Source organism: Psammomys obesus, unplaced genomic scaffold (genome assembly GCF_907164565.1).
Source record: "Psammomys obesus unplaced genomic scaffold, mPsaObe1.curated_primary_1811, whole genome shotgun sequence".
Lineage (NCBI taxonomy): Eukaryota > Metazoa > Chordata > Mammalia > Rodentia > Muridae > Psammomys > Psammomys obesus.
The window spans coordinates 8,538,895-8,554,559 of record NW_026596152.1 but is presented as its reverse complement, the minus strand read 5'-3'; the positions used below and the strand labels follow the sequence as shown (position 1 = coordinate 8,554,559).

The 15,665-nt window shown below is 46.1% G+C and overlaps 1 protein-coding gene across 6 annotated transcripts in view; it reads right to left on the bottom strand.

The window, feature by feature from the left end:
• Window positions 1-14,504, bottom strand: part of Epn2 (epsin 2) — a 58,160-nt gene extending 43,656 nt beyond the window's left edge. For 3 of the 6 annotated variants that reach the window (XM_055594251.1, XM_055594257.1, XM_055594255.1), the window contains exon 1: window positions 14,405-14,504. The gene's annotated coding sequence lies outside the window, so the exon portion shown is untranslated. Of the gene's footprint in view, window positions 1-12,333; window positions 12,535-13,222; window positions 13,323-14,404 lie in introns of those variants that run through there. The other 3 variants (XM_055594252.1, XM_055594256.1, XM_055594253.1) reach the window with 2 other exon arrangements.
• Window positions 14,505-15,665: the final 1,161 nt, after the last annotated feature.

Below are 15,665 nucleotides of genomic sequence, written 5' to 3'. Positions count from 1 at the left end.
CACATCCCAGTCATTCTGAAGGCTCACTGGCACTTAAAATGATTACAGAAGTCAGAAATACTTTTCTCTTGTTATGTCTCTCATCACGAGGATATCAGTTATGACCCCTACACAAGACGATTTAGCTGGGCAGTGGTGGAACACGCCTTTAATCCCAGCACTTGGGAGGCAGAGGCAGGCAGATCTCAGCGCATTCAAAGCCAGCCTGGTCTACAAAGCAATACCAGGATAGCCAGGCTATACAGAGAAACCCTGCCTTGAGAAGAAAAAAAGACTCTGAACTGTGCTTCCTAAAAGCTTCAAGTAGTACAAGTGAAAAGCAAATCAGATTCACATCTGATTTTCCTCATCCTGAGACCTGAGATGGATAATCCTAATCCTTTGAACCCTCCAAAAATGGACACATGGTCTGATGTGCACCCCAAATCCATGGATGGAGCTGAGTCCTCAAGACAGAGCATGGGGCTACTGTATTCAGATGCAGCCCTTGAGAAAGGTGCCCACTATCAGCACATTGCTGCCCAGAAACTCCTATGAGGAAGCAGTGCCCAACAGCATGCAGACCCCTCCATTACACCCACTCAGCACAGACTGAGTTGACAAGGACAGACTTCACCTATCTCTAGGACCCAGTAGACAGTCCAGGAATACTAAACCTAAAACTTTGTGAGATATATAAATAAATAAACGGCCTTGGCACCCAGGAATGCAAACCTTTCTGTCAATGGACCTCATGAAAACACAAGTCTGTCCCAGAAAACTCAAGAGCAGAGCAAAATCTCAGCGAGCTGAGCATGTCCTCCACACCAGTGCTGAAAAGGTCCTCTACCCAACCTAAGTCCACAGCTGAGGCTTGTGCCAGAGAAGGGGAGAGCTTTCCAGCAGAGAAGCATTTCAGCTAACAATGAACAGCCCAAAGAAACCTGAGCCCACTTGTGCATTCTCATGCAGCTGTATTACGCACATTGTGCCTCAGGCCTAAGTTCCTCCAAAATGTGTTTGTTGAAATAAACAGAAATAAACCATTCCCTACCCTCTCGTGTGATACTTTCTTCATGATCCATACACCCTATCACCGTATTTCAAATTACGCAGCATGTAGTTAATTAAAATAGCAACTATTTACAACGGCCAAAATTAAAACTTCAAAAGACTATGAACAGAAAGGTAAACAAGTTGTGATCTATCTATACAGAGATTACTCAATAATAAGAAGGAATAAAGTGCTGATCCATGCTACAACATGAAAAAACCTGGAAAGAGGCCAAGCAAAAGGCCACATGATTTAAGATGCTGGGCACAGAGAATGTCTGAATCAGGCAAACCACAATTAGAAAGCAGCTTAGTGTTTAGGCAGGGTGGCGCAAGCCTCTATGCCCAGTCTAATATGGTTACAATGGCAAATTTCATAAATATTTTGCAGTAACAAAATTAATATAGCAAATCTCTTATTAATCTTTGTCCTAATAGAAGTGATAACAAAATTCAACCCAAATAAATACTTTCGTATAGAGATAATCATCATTTTACAACTGAAAAAAGTCATCTTTGAACACAGAGCATATAAAATCTGCATTAGAGCCAGGTGTGATGGAGCATGCCTTTAAGCCATCATGGATCTTTTGAGTTCAAAGCCATCCTGGTCTACAGGAGTTCTAGGACAGCCAGGACTACAGGGAACAAACTGGGGGTAAGAATTAAAAGGGCCCATAGTGAAAGCTGAGAATGACCGCTCACACTTGTAAGCTGAGTGCTTGGAGAATTACTGAATCACAGACAAGAATAGGACTCTGTTCTCAAAAAGAATGGTCAATTTCCACCTAGTAAGTTTGCAGAAAGTCCAAACCCATTAAAAATATAATAATATAATTAATATTATTATTAATAAAGTTTAGCATTTGCTTTAGAAGTATCCACGGGAGAAACTTAGATTTAAAATGTTGAAGCTGAGTGATGAGTTTTACTAAATTATGTTGTTTTCATTTACTGAGTCCTCCATAATAAAAATCAAGTTTATAGCCAAGTTTTTTAATTATATTCTACATAGATAAAACCAGCAGGTACCCTAAGCCGTCAAATGCCAAGGGCTCTACAAGTGTTCTCACCTAAGACAAGGTCACTTAATACGTGTCCTCTACAGAAGACAACAGAAAAACGGCCCTTCAGAAGAAAATCAGAGTCCCAATTCAGACTGCCAAGCAAGAATACAAGGAAGTGTCTAGTTTGAGCGGTCTCCATGAGCCAATGTAGAAAGATCTGTTGAAATTTCAGTTATCAACTAGGTCCAGGCAATGTCTGGACACAAGGGGATCTTTGCCAGAAATGCCTTTAACAAGAGCTCCAGAAACAGCCCTTCAAAAATAACGTAAGCAGATGGGACTAACGGAAGCAGACCCCCAGCCCCTTATACAGCGGCACCCTGGTACTGTCGCTGCCCATTCGCCTGGTTCTCTTCCTTCCTCTTCCTACAAAAAAGGCGTTCTCACAGTCTCCTGTTACATATTCAGTATCTAGGAGAGTGTTTGGCACCAAGAGGCCTGACCACACGCTTGTTATGTAATTTTGACTTCTGATGGAAATGGCTCCAGAAGTACCTTTATAAGGACTCGCTTTTCGTGAATTCCAAGCATGATACCCAGAGGAAGGTACTAGGATATACTACAGACTACATCTGAGTGCCAAAAAAAGGAGGGGATGAGCGACAGTCACAGCACAAACAATACCACCTAAAATAGCAGCAGAGATTGTACAGAGCACAGGCCTGAGTCAGGAGGATGTCAAATAGTGGGTGCCAGGTAGAAACAGGAGACACTTTGGGTCAAGAGTCTGGAGACAGGAAATGAAGTAAAGCACAGGGGTGAAGAGAAGAGCTGAAACAGGGAGGTGGTGGCAAGCTCAAACACCCTGAACAGAGAACACTACCATGTAACACTACCTGGTAAGCCCTGTGTTCCCAGTGGGGAACAAGGACAGGAGGAAAATGAGTGGGCACCATGAGAGGGCTGGGGCCTACAGAACTGGCACTCCCAAGCCCCATCTAGAGATGGCACCCACACTGGCTCTGACCCATTGTTGCTAAGCAACAGTGCAGCCTCCAACTGCTAAGTGTTCTGATTTGTCCATGAAGCTGCAAATGTGGAAAGCTGCACAGGATCTGCTTTTGATGTTGGCAACTATAGTGAACAAATAATGGCCTCCCAAAGGCCTTATTCCAAAGATATCCACACACAGCCTAGTCCAAGAACCTGCGAACATGCTAGGCATAGGGCAAGGAGGCAGCAGAGAAAATGAAAGCATTCTTCCCTAACGTACAATAGGGAAAGATCACCCAATGGGTCAAACAGAAACACAAGGGTCCTCTAGACTAGAGGTGAGAGGCAAGTGAGCAGTGCCACACTGGATGCTGTGGGATGGTCAGAACAGTCACAGCTGTCTGAGATTGGGCCACAAGCAAAGAAACATGAAAGGTCTAGAAGCTGGTAAAGGCTAACAAGTGGCTTCCCCTCTCTGGCTGCCACAGCTCTCCTAGGACTGTCAGCACTGAACCTTATGACCTGAACCCCCAAGACAGACAGCAAACTGGGGCAGCACCCAAAAGAGATAGCATATAAATACGCCTGTAATCCCAGCACTCAGGGAGGCAAAGCTCTGTGAGTTTGACAACAATCTGGTTTACAAAGTGAGTCCTGGACAGCCAGGGCTACACAGAGAAACCCTGCTGAGAAAGAGAGAGAACATAGAAAACATATAACTGGCCAATCCAGATGCCCCTGTGGTTCAATCTTCTTGTCCATACCAAGAACTGCAGGCTAGGATCATCTCATCGCCCTGATAACTTGTACCCACCCAGGGCCAGTCTCTCCAACATGTGTCTCAAAAAAACCAGAAAGCTACTTATCTTCACCACATGGCCATAAAATTCCCCAGGGATTTCTGGAAAACACAACTGCTCTAAGTGTGGGCACTCTAGTCCCAAAGGACCATTCATGTCATGTCAGCACCAGCCCAGGATAAAATATCATTTTGGCCCTGGGAAACTGGCCTAGAAAACAGGGTGGGACAGGAACTCTTTCAGCCTCACCCTTCTCACTGCCACTGAACAGAGCCCCACTGTCAGGTGCTCTGGGAAAAGACTCATGTCCTTGGGTCCTGTTGCCACCTAGCTCCCCAGCACTTGCAGCAAGATGGCACTTTGGGCTGATCTTAACACAGCAATCTATTTCATTAAGCTCTGCTGCTTTCATCAGAGCAGAGCTGTTCACTGAGGAATGAAATGGAGGACCTGCAGCACTGCCCACTGCTATACCGAAAGACTGAAACCACAGCCCACCGTTCAATCACAGCCAGCTGTTGCCCACTCACTAGACAACAGGTCCCCAGTCCTCCGCACAGGCAGCACCACTGGTTCCGCTCCTCCTCTATCCCCCATAACCATACTTTCAAGATCCAACTTGCAGATGGTTTCCTCTGACCCTTAGAGTCCATCAATGTTTGTACACTTCTCTACCTACTGACATACCCAGAGCCAACAGTATTTCTCACTGTCAGAAACCAACATCTACAAACCCAAAGACCTGAGGCAGGGACTTAAATTTTATTCACTAACTCATGTATCCCAGAATATGAAACACTGTGCAATAAGCATCAAATAAGAGCACAAACTGAACTACTTTTTTGACCAAAACACCATAAATAATGATATCCATAAAATACATTAGGTTAAAAACTTCACTGTAAGCCAGGCGTGGTGTCACATGCCTTTAATCCCAGCACTCAGGAGGTAGAGGCAAGGGCACTGAGTTCAACACAAGCCTGGTCTACAAAGCAAGTCCAGGACAGCAAAGGCTATACAAAGAAACCCTGTTGGAGAGTGGGAAAGGAAATCACTTGTTTTGTATTATTATTATTATTATTATTATTATTATTATTATTATTATTATTATTACTATTATTATTACTATTATTATTATTTATATACAGTGTTCTGCCTGCATGTGTACCTGCAAGCCAGTAGAGGGCACCAGATCTCATTATAGATGGTTGTAAGCCACCATGTGGTTGCTGGGGATTGAACTCTGGACCTTTGGAAGAGCAGCCAGTGCTCTTAACCTCTGAGCCATCTCCTCAGCCCCCTTGTTTGTTTGTTTGTTTGTTTGTTTTTAAGATTTATTTTTATTTTTATTTTGTGTGCATTTGTGTTTTGCCTGCATGTATGTCTATGTGAGGGTGTCGGATCCCTAGAACTAGAGTTATGGACAGCCATGTAGTTGCTGGGAACTGAACCCACCTCCTCTGGAAGAACAGCCAGCGCTCTCAACCGCTGAGCCACCTCTCTAGCCCCCTCACTTGTTACTTTTGACTAGCAACATTAAATACCAAAATTATGAACTCTTTAGTACAACCGTCTTGAAAAAATTTACTTTTAAAAATATGATTTAGAGCTGGGAGTAGTGGTATACACCTGTAATCCCAGCACTCCAGGGGGGGGGGAAGGCAGGTGGATCTCTGTGAGTTCAAGACCAACCTGGTCTACAAAACTAGTCCAGGACAGCCAAAGTGACACAGGGAAACCCTGTCTTGAAAAATATATATATATATACATATATATACATATATACACATATATATGAGTTTGCTGAGCATGGTGGCACACACCTCTAACCCTTGCCCTTGAGAATATGAAACAAGAGGATCACAAGTTTTTGGCCAATGTAAGCTATATATAGTAAGACTTCACCTCAAAAAAAAGAGCGAGAGAAAGAAAAAAAGCTGAGGGAGATTAAAAAAAATTGCCATTTACATTTTGCACGTATTAGACCTGGAGAGATGGTTCAGTGATATAGAAAAATGGCGGCTGTTCCAGAGGACTCAGGTTCAATCCCCAGCACCCACATGACAGCTAAGTACAGTTCCAGGGATCCTGACACTCTTTTCTGGCCTCCAGTGGCACCAGACAAACACACGGTACATGATTCAGAACCAGACAAAACACCATATAATATAAAATAAATCAAAAACAAATTTTGCAAATATTGCCTGTTGAAATCATTACAACAATCTGGAGTAGGAGAGGGAACCCTTGATTCAGAGATAAGAAGCAAACCGGCTCTGCCTGCTCCTTGCCTGGGGCTCAGGTGGAAAAGATTACCCAGCAGATTACACTCCCTCCTTCTGCACTTTCTTCACCCTTTGCTAAATTACCTACTTCTCCAAGGTGGCTTAGAGACCACCTTCCCTTCGCCCTCTGCCCCATCTCTTCTCTGTAGCCCATTCCCAAAGACTAAGAACTCAGGGCTCACTACTCATACCTGCTAATGCACAGGCTTCCTCTTCTCTCTAGCTCCCATTTCTTCCAATCTTCCAGGCCCTGACACTCCCAGAAGCTCCCCTGAGCACAGGGCTCAGCTCTCCATCCACACAATTAGAATTGTCTAGGCACTTCTAAACCTCATTGGTTCCTCCCAGATTGGTTTAGGAAGAGGCCCCATCAGAGACAACTTAAAAAAAAAAAAAAAAAATCTTTACAGATTCCATGACTTGTAGGTAGGTGTACAAGGAATAGAGCTCCCAGCCATAAAGTCCAAACGCTTAGCCATAAGCATCCTCCCAAACAACACAGACTCAACAGAGCACACACCAAGAGGCACACACAAGGGCACCACACCCAACCCCACCTCAGGAATCCAATCCTGCTGCCTCCTTACCGTCCCATTGCTTTATAATTTTCCTTGTCCTTCAAGGCACAGCTCAACCCTACCTTCTCCCTGATGCCCTTCCTTACTTCAAGATTTTTTTTTTCCTACATTCTTGGCCTCCTGACAAAAATCAAAATCACAGTTCAACACACTGAGGGTTTCTAATTTTCTTACAAATGTTAACTTTGTCCTCTCAGTCAGAATAAATATGTCAACAGGAAACATTTCATTTACATCCATCAATCTGACCCCAGAGTTCCAATATCCTACTCACTGTCACAAAACTGTCCTTCAAATGCCCATACCTCTGCACTTCTTGGTTCCTACTCAGAAGGTAGCATAGTTTTGTTTGTTTGTTGTTTTGGTGTTTTTTTTTTCCTGATGGGTGTGGTGAGGTGAGCTACTCTCATAGAAACGACTTCATAAAATTTCAAAATCAGACCAGTGCCAGACTGATTTCAAGCATACTGCCAACCCCCCTGCCAATTTGAGCGCACGTATCAGTGAATTGCCACTCTCAGGACTGCAAAGAGAACAGCAAGGTCACAGAAACACACAGGCACACCTCCAGGTGTGCAGGGAAATCAATGATTCTCTGTCTGAAACAAGTGGCTGGAAAATATCAAGTGGGGAGTCAGCGGGTGAATAAGAACACATGCTCTACTGGCTTAAGAACTCAAATCCCCATGTGAAAAGCCGAGCAGAGAGCACATGCCTTCACTCCCAGCAGTGATGGGAAAAGACAGGCAGAACCCAAGAGCTCACTGACTAGCCAGCCCAGCCAAGCTGTGTGCTTTGTTAGGAGACTCTTTCTCGAGAGAACGGGTGTAGAGCAACAAAGACACCTGAAAAGTCCAGCCTCCATATGTACTCCCACCAGCACACTACATGCATGTACCACACACAAACACACACACACCACAGTACACAACAAAATATCACTCGCTCACTGTGAGGCCTAGCACAGGTTTCCAAACCCTTCTGAGTATTAGTTTTTTTCAAAATGCAAGAAGAGAAATGGTGATGGGTGGGGAAAAAAGGGGTGGGTCCTCAAATTCTAAACACCAAAGAATATTAAATCAATCTCAATTGAAAAGTGACTTTCATTAACACCAGGACTGATGGCTAATGACCCTAGGGGGTTCTGTCCAGACAGACTAACAAACAACCACCACCACCTCAAGCAGCATTCCTAAAAGGCCTACACAGTCATCACCATGCCAGCCAGATAGGAATGAACCTGATTTTCCAACAGAATCAAGGATTTACTGTCATTCTGAAGGCCACTGCCATCTCACATAACTATCTTTAAAGAAAATGAACCAACTAACTCACACAAGGAAAATGCTTGTAACCACAGTCCAAATCATGATAGGAAAAATCAAAGTGAGAACAGTGCTCAGAGAACACAAATTCCTTTCCAAATGCCACACCGCCATCTTCAGAGCAATATTTAGAAGCATTCTGAGTCTCCTCTGCACAGCCAGCTGGTGCTAGACACCTCACATGCCTTCTCTTTCAGTCCTCAAGCCAGGATTCCAAAGACTAGTCCCCAAACTGGCAACATCCGTAACATGCAGACACTGGTTAAAAATGCATGTTCTCTGGGCTGACAAAATGGATCAGGAGGTAAAGACATTTGCCACCAAACCTAACAATCCGATTTGTAACCCTGGAACCCACTTGGTAGAAGAAAACTCCTGTAAGTTGTCCTCTGACCTACACACGCACACACACACAATGGTCTCTACACACACATGAATAAGTAAACAAACAAACAAATAGGGGCTACAGAGATGGCTTAGTGCTTAAGAGCACTACTTGATGCTCTCCCAAAGGATCTTATTTTGGATCCCAGCACCCATCTCTAAGCATACTCAAAGCCCTGCTGAGTTCAATCCCCAGCACCACATAAAATGGAGCATGGTGGCACATGCCTATAATCCCAGCATTTAGGAAACAGAGGTAGGAGAGTCATAATTTCAAAGTCATCCTTAACTACAAAGTAAATTCAAACCACCCAAGGCTACACAAGACCCTATCAAAAGAAAAAAAGAAAGTGCTGTCAGGCTTTATCTCCTGAATTGGAAACTCTGGGGTGGGGCCTGGCAACCAGTTGAAACCAATCCTCTAGGGAATCCTGATGCACAGCAAATTAGAGAGTCAACGACTATCTTTTCCCCTTTTGGTCTCACTTCAGGGGTAAAGCAAATTAAGCTGAATGATAGATTGGTCCTACCCACCCATGCAGGATGCCCACCAGACCAGACCCTATGCCCAACTCCAAAGCAATTTGCCACAAAGCTGTAGCAGCCAAACTATGCCATTAGGTTCTCTCAGACACTACACTGCAGGAGGAGAGTAAAATGACAATGACATTACCAAAGACGGGTGAGAGCAGAAGAAAGCAGCCTGCATTCAAAAGCGATTAATTATAAATGCTTTTAAATTCACATCATGCATTAGCCCTGGATGGCCAGCCATCCCTCAGGAAGTGTGTTTCTCCTGATTCCATGTCAGCTGAGTTACATGATCAAAAGCTGGAGTCCCTATGGACCAACTCCTTGCACTGCTTTGAAAAGAGCCGAGTTACCCATTCTTCCTCTTACAGAACCCTTAAATGCTGTACACTGCCTGGACTAGGATCCACAGGAAGTGGAACCAGGAATAAGCCCTTTCTGAACCCAGAAACAAAGCCCAGTTCAGGACCCAACAGAGCTGGGAGAGTTAGCAGAAGAATGAATGCACTCTAGGGAAACACAGACCTGGCATGTTTTGTTTAGTTTTCTTATCAAATCTAAATAAAAAACACCTATCATTTAAAGTAGCTCATTCAATTACTGACATTCAAATCACAGTACTTCCACAGATCCTAAGGTTTGGAGAAAGCCAGGAACTTTAACATTCACAGCTCCCAGCCTCTCAAGGGACTCACAGACCCATTGTGAATACTGACTAAGCTGAGTCCAGCAGCTTAATCCTGAAGGTTTCCACTGTCACAGGGTCTCAATCCCAATCCTATGCTCTGATGAAAGTGGTTCTGTTTTTAAAGGCTGCTAAAAAAAAATTCAAGATAGCTGGTCATGGGGGGGCATGCCTTTAATCCCAGTACTCCATCAGGCAGAGATGGGCAGATCTCTGAACTGGAGGCCAGCATGGTCTAAGTAAATTCCAGGACAGGCAAGACTACACAGAGAAACCCTGTCTCAAAAAAAAAAAAAAAGTGAGTTCCAGGACAGCCAAGATGGTTATACAGAGAAACCCTTTTTGGACAACTCCCTTCCCTCCAAAAAAAGAGCTTTAAGATTTTAGGGCCTTGATTTCTCAACCATCAGACTGCTAACAGGTATAGTCAAACACACCTCTAGATAAAGTGGCTGAATACACACTTAACTGCAGACATGTTCCCCTGTAACTGCTTTTCTAAGTTTCTATCTTTAGACACTATGAATAAACTAAGAAAGGAAATTCTAGGCCAGATGTGGTGGCACACACCTTTTAATTTCAGTACCTGGGAGGCAGAGGCAGCTGGATCTGCGAGTTGAAGGCCAGCCTGGCCTACAGGACAGTGAGGAGTACATAGAAAGACCATGTTTCAAAAAAAGAAAAAAGAAAAGAAAGAAAGGAGCAAAGAAAAAAACAAATGAAAAAAGAGAGAGAGAAGTTTTTGGGGTTGGAGAAATAGCTAAGTGAACAGCACTGTCTGCTCTTTCAGAGGATCCAAAATCAGTTTCCAGCACCCATGTCCAGAAGCTCTTAACTCCCCCTAACTCCACTCCAGGGTATCTCATACCCTCTTCTGGCCTCTGAGCATACTGCACCCGAATACACATAAAAACACACACAAATAATAAAATAATAAACAAGAAATCTCTTTAATTAAGAAAGCTGGTCATGATAATGCCTTTAATACCAGCACCAAACCAACCTGGCCTACACATTGCATTTCAAGAGAGCCAGAGCTACACAGCCAATGACTAACTTATCAGAATTTCTCAATTTTCAAAAACTCAATCAGCTGGAGGGCTGGGAATTTAACTCAGTCACAGAGTACCTCACATGGGTGAGGCCTTCTGTTCAATTCCCACCACTGCAGAAAAAAAGAAAAAATAAAAGAAATCTGCTGGACAGTCATTTCACAATACAGCTGGCACACAGTAGTGGTTCACGCCAGAGCAAGGCTGAACAGTGGAGCTTGTGGTACAGAATCATAAAAACATCGTCGTCCTGATGTCACAGTCTCAAAATGCCAGAGTACTCTGACAGACCATATGTGGGGAGGCTGGGGAAGGAGAGGAAGAAGAGACTAAACATTGGCAGTTGGCAAAGGCTTGACAGAGAGGCTGACTTAAACACAAATACACTGAAACAGCAGACCAAGAGCCAAGCATGGTAGCCCGTGCCCTGTAATCCAAACTCTGGAAAGGGTAAAGAAGGAGAATCAAATTCCAGGCCAACCTGGGTTACAAAGCGAGACCCTTTGGGTGAAAAAAAATCCCGAGTTCAATACTCAGGGTCACTAGGTGCTCAAACCAGTCAATCACACCTCATCAACAAGACAGTTAAGCTCTGCATACAGTGAGGAAAGGAATGAAATTCATTTTTCCCCTGCCTCAAAGTTACCATTATTAATGAAATTAAAAACAAATTTCCTTTAACTTCCAGGAAAAAAAAAAAAAAAAACCTATTAAAATAAATTAGATTCTCCAAAACTTTTTAAAAAGATTTATTTTATCATGTATACAATGTTCTGTCTGCATGTCCACCTGCACACCAGAAAAGGGCACCAGATCTCACTATCGATAGTTGTGGGCCACCATGAGGTTGCTGGGAATTGACTGGAAGCTCAGTCAGTGCTCTTAACCTCTGAGCCATCTCTCCAGCCCTCCAAAACTTTTCAAATACTTTAACAGGAGTCTTATCAGAATCTTCACTCTTGGGAAATCTACTCCTTGTTATGAAAGATTACGTAAGAGGCAGCCATATTTCCACAGAGAGTTTCTGCGATGGATGGGCCATTTTTCATGACTGTGAACACCATGTCAGGCATTGGAAGAGAATGCTGGGCAGTTAAAAGCACATATTATTCTTTAAAGGGATCAGAGCTCGGGGCTAGAGAGATGGCTCAGAGGTTAACAGCACTACCTGCTCTTCCAGAGGTCCTGAGTTCAGTTCCCAGGAACCACACGATGGCTCACAACCATCTATAGTGAAATCTGGTGCCCTCTTCTGGCTTGCAGGCAGAACACTGTATACATGACATAAATCTTAAAAAAAAAAAAAAAAAAAGATCAGAGTTCAGTTCCCAGCGCTCACAACCAAATATACCTCCAGCTCCAGTGGATCTGACTCGCTCTTCTGCACTCAGCGGGCATCTATGCCCACAGGTGCACCATTCCCCCTCACACACATTACTTTTTTTTTTTTTTTTTAAAGTTTCCTCTTTCTTTGTAACTCAGACATTTGGCAACATGCACCCTGCAGAGAAGAGAGATCTCAACAGGGCCCCCATCTGTAGGGGCTAGTTTTTCAAACATTACTTTATTTGGGGTTCCTTAAAATTTATACTTCCCTTCCAACCCCCCAACCCAAGAGGAATAAGAAGGTTGTAAGGGAAAGGGGGGGTAGCCCTCCTTACTTCTTCCTGCTGGGCAGGGTGGTAGGATTCTTTCGGGGGCAATACCAATATCCATCATCAGGAAATCCACAAGTCCAGGTAACCAGCAAACCAGCAAGCAGTCCTCCTATGACTCCTCCACGGACCCTTCTTCCTCTGGGTTATCATATTTATATCCATCAAAGTCCTCAGAATTCAACTAATTCCAACTGGCAAAGAGCCTCTCTCAGAGCCCTCATGAGGCAAATAGCCTGCTGCTGTGGGCAATCTGAATCAGTCCCAGATCCCACACCTGGGATTAAAACAAAACCATGTTTACATTCACAACATCCATCCTCCCATCTCAGGGCTCAGGAAGAGATCCAAATACCCCACAAAATTACTCAAACTTGCTCCTGATCCAGCAGCCCACGCGGTACAGTACTTTGCAACTAATGTTTACAAAACAGCAGCCCAGTCATGACAGTTACAGATAACCAGCCTAACTTTAAAACTAAGAGAACACACTCTAAAGTCTTAAAGAGAAGCCTGAGTGTGGCAGCCCCCACCCAAAGAGGCAGAAGCAGGTGGATCTCTGCATTCAAGGCCAGACTGGACTACCTCCTAGTGAGACCCTGTCACAAACCGTGACAAAAACATACAAATAAAAAATTAGACCTACAGGTGCTCCCTCAACACAATCACAAACACCCTTCAGAAGCAAGCTGCAGTCCCCGCCCCATGCTCATTTAAAATACAGACCAGAACTTCATTACCAACGAACGAAATATCGATGGAAAGCTTAATTCCTAACGCACAGCTGATCGGTGTGGGTCCAACATCTGCCGCTATCACACTGTAGCTAGAGTTACAAGACCAAAGTTCCCGCTAAATCTTCGTTGTATTACATAATAACGGGAAAGAAATTCACCTTATTCAATCATTTCAATCCCATTTCAATCCCTTCTTCCACAGGGCATTTTCTCGAGTGTGCAAAAGAATTCACAAGTCTTTCTCATCTTCCCCTGCCTTTTTTTTTTTTTTTTTTTTTTTTTTTTTTTTTTTTTACGAATGTGACAAATAACAGGCAAGCGATTTGGGAGAACTCCTCAAACGTTTAGGAAATCCTTAAGTGCTGTGGAGTGTCCTGGCAGTAGGGCTTCCAGATGTGACACGGACACCGTATCGCTGATGACCTTGGGCAAACGGACGCCTCTTTAGGCCTCAGTTCCCCTCCTCAAAACCACAAGGATGGCTAAACCCTATCCTTGCCGAAACAGACTTCAAATGAGCTCCCGAGGCAGCAGTGAAGTGGAGAGGCCGCTGGGAGGGACGGAGGCCCGAGACCAAGGAACGGACTTACACCGGCCGGGCTGGGGTTTCTAGGGAGCGCAGACACTCTGGCCCCCTGCAGAGCCACCGGGCCAACTTGAGGTTGCAAACAAAAACCTGTTGGCCCGGACTCCTCCTGGAATGGCCTGCCTCTCCCAACGCGCTCGGCTCGCGCTCCGAAGGAGCCGGCCCACAGGAGAGCGAGGGGCTCCCGGAAGAGGCCGGCTCCACGCGCGGCTCGCCCACCGGGACTCGCCCGGCAGGGCCACCGGGTCCCTGCCATCCCACGCGAAACAAAAGGCAGCTGGAGCCAGGCGCCGCCGCCCCCGTCCCCGCTGTGCTGCACAGTGGAGGCCGGGCAGGGGAACCCGGTCCCGGGGGAGGGGGGGCGGGAAAGCCGTGAGTGAGGGGTCCCCTCCCCGGGCTGCCTGGACCGGCCGGCCCGGACCCCGGCGAGGGGAGAGCCGGGGGAGAGCACACTCTGGGGAGGGGCGGGGTTGCTCCAAACTGAAGGCTCCGGGCGGAGGTGCGAGGCGAGGACGGGCGCCCCAGCCGGGAGGCAGAGGTCCGCTCAGCCCGGAGAGGGCTCAGGTGGGGCGGGGCCTGGCTGAGCGGTCCGGCCGGGTGGGGTCCGGGTGGCCGCACGGTGCACGCCCCGGCGGGCGAGAGGGAAGCCGGTGCTCCAGGGGCGTCCACGCACTGGAGTGAAGGAAGGTCCGCGCCCCGCCCCGACTCTCGAGCCCCCCCCCACCCCCGCCAAGTCCCGCGAGTCCCGACTCACCTCCGTTCCCGGCCCGCGCGAGTGCAACGCTGCAGCCGCCGGCGACGCTGAAGAGGCGGGAGCGACCAGAGCCCGTGCAGCGTTTGACACCCACACGCCAGCCAACATGGCGGCCGAGAGGGGGCGCGCCGGTGGCGAGCGCGCGCGCGCAAGCCCCTCCCCTCCGAGCGCCGAGGCTCCGCCCCCGCCCGCTGACTCCGCCCTTCTAGCTCCTAGGCCCCGCCTCCAGTCCTGTTTGCCCCTCCCACATATGCCCCAAAGGCCTCCTCTAAATAGCTCCTGCTACCACACAAACCCAAACAAATTTATGGAGCCCTAACTCAGAACCCTACACATCCCCCACCTCAGCAATTCCCCAGGGCATACATACTACCCTACTCCTCCCTTAAGTCCTAAAGCACAGAATGCTGCCTAGCCTGCTCAGAAGCACGGCTTCTTATTCTTTCCACTTGCGCATGAAAAATGTTGTGAAGCAGAGACAGGAAGGAGGCCAGGCTTCGGACAGGGTTGATTTATTTAGCTACAACTGCATTCACTTCATGAAGATGCACTTATGCATATTTCAGATGCGTTTGCTTTTCCGTGTGCGTTATGTTTCAATACAAATGTTGAGTCCAGAACTTAGGCAACTCAAGTGGTTGAATCCTCGGACCCTGACTCACCAGGACCTGGGATTTAGCAACCCCAACTGCCAGCCTGCAGTCTCACTCACATGTACCCGACAAAGCAATGTGAAGCATTTCTTCCGCTTGATAAGCTATATGCTGCCCATAGAGACAGGCCAGAGATGGCAAGCAAGGCCCCGTCTTCCCTGAGGGAGGTTCTCAGAAGAGCCTAGAAGCGAGAGGCTAGATCCCAAAGCTGAGAGGAGAGAGCCCTAGCAGCGTCTGGGACATGAATCAAGGCTCAAGAGGAGGGCGAGGGTACTTCTGTTACCAGTCTGTGCCCAAAAATTTCATTCTGCCTCTGCTCGCTAAAGGACACTGAAGTTCACAGGTCTTTGTACCTCTCTGAGCCATAAACACATTTTTTCTATAAAGAACTCACAAATTAACATGGAAGTTAAAAAAAAAAAAAAAACTCACATAATTCCCAAAAGCAGGGAATCTAGAGTCCTTTTCTCTGTCCAAAATATAATAAAGCTGAGGGCCAACCTGGACACATTTGCAAGCTCACATGGTCACTTTTCCCTTGAAAGTCTAAAATGGGAAGTTCTGGAGACTGGAAGCCCGACCCATAATTAACTGCTATTGTGTCTCCC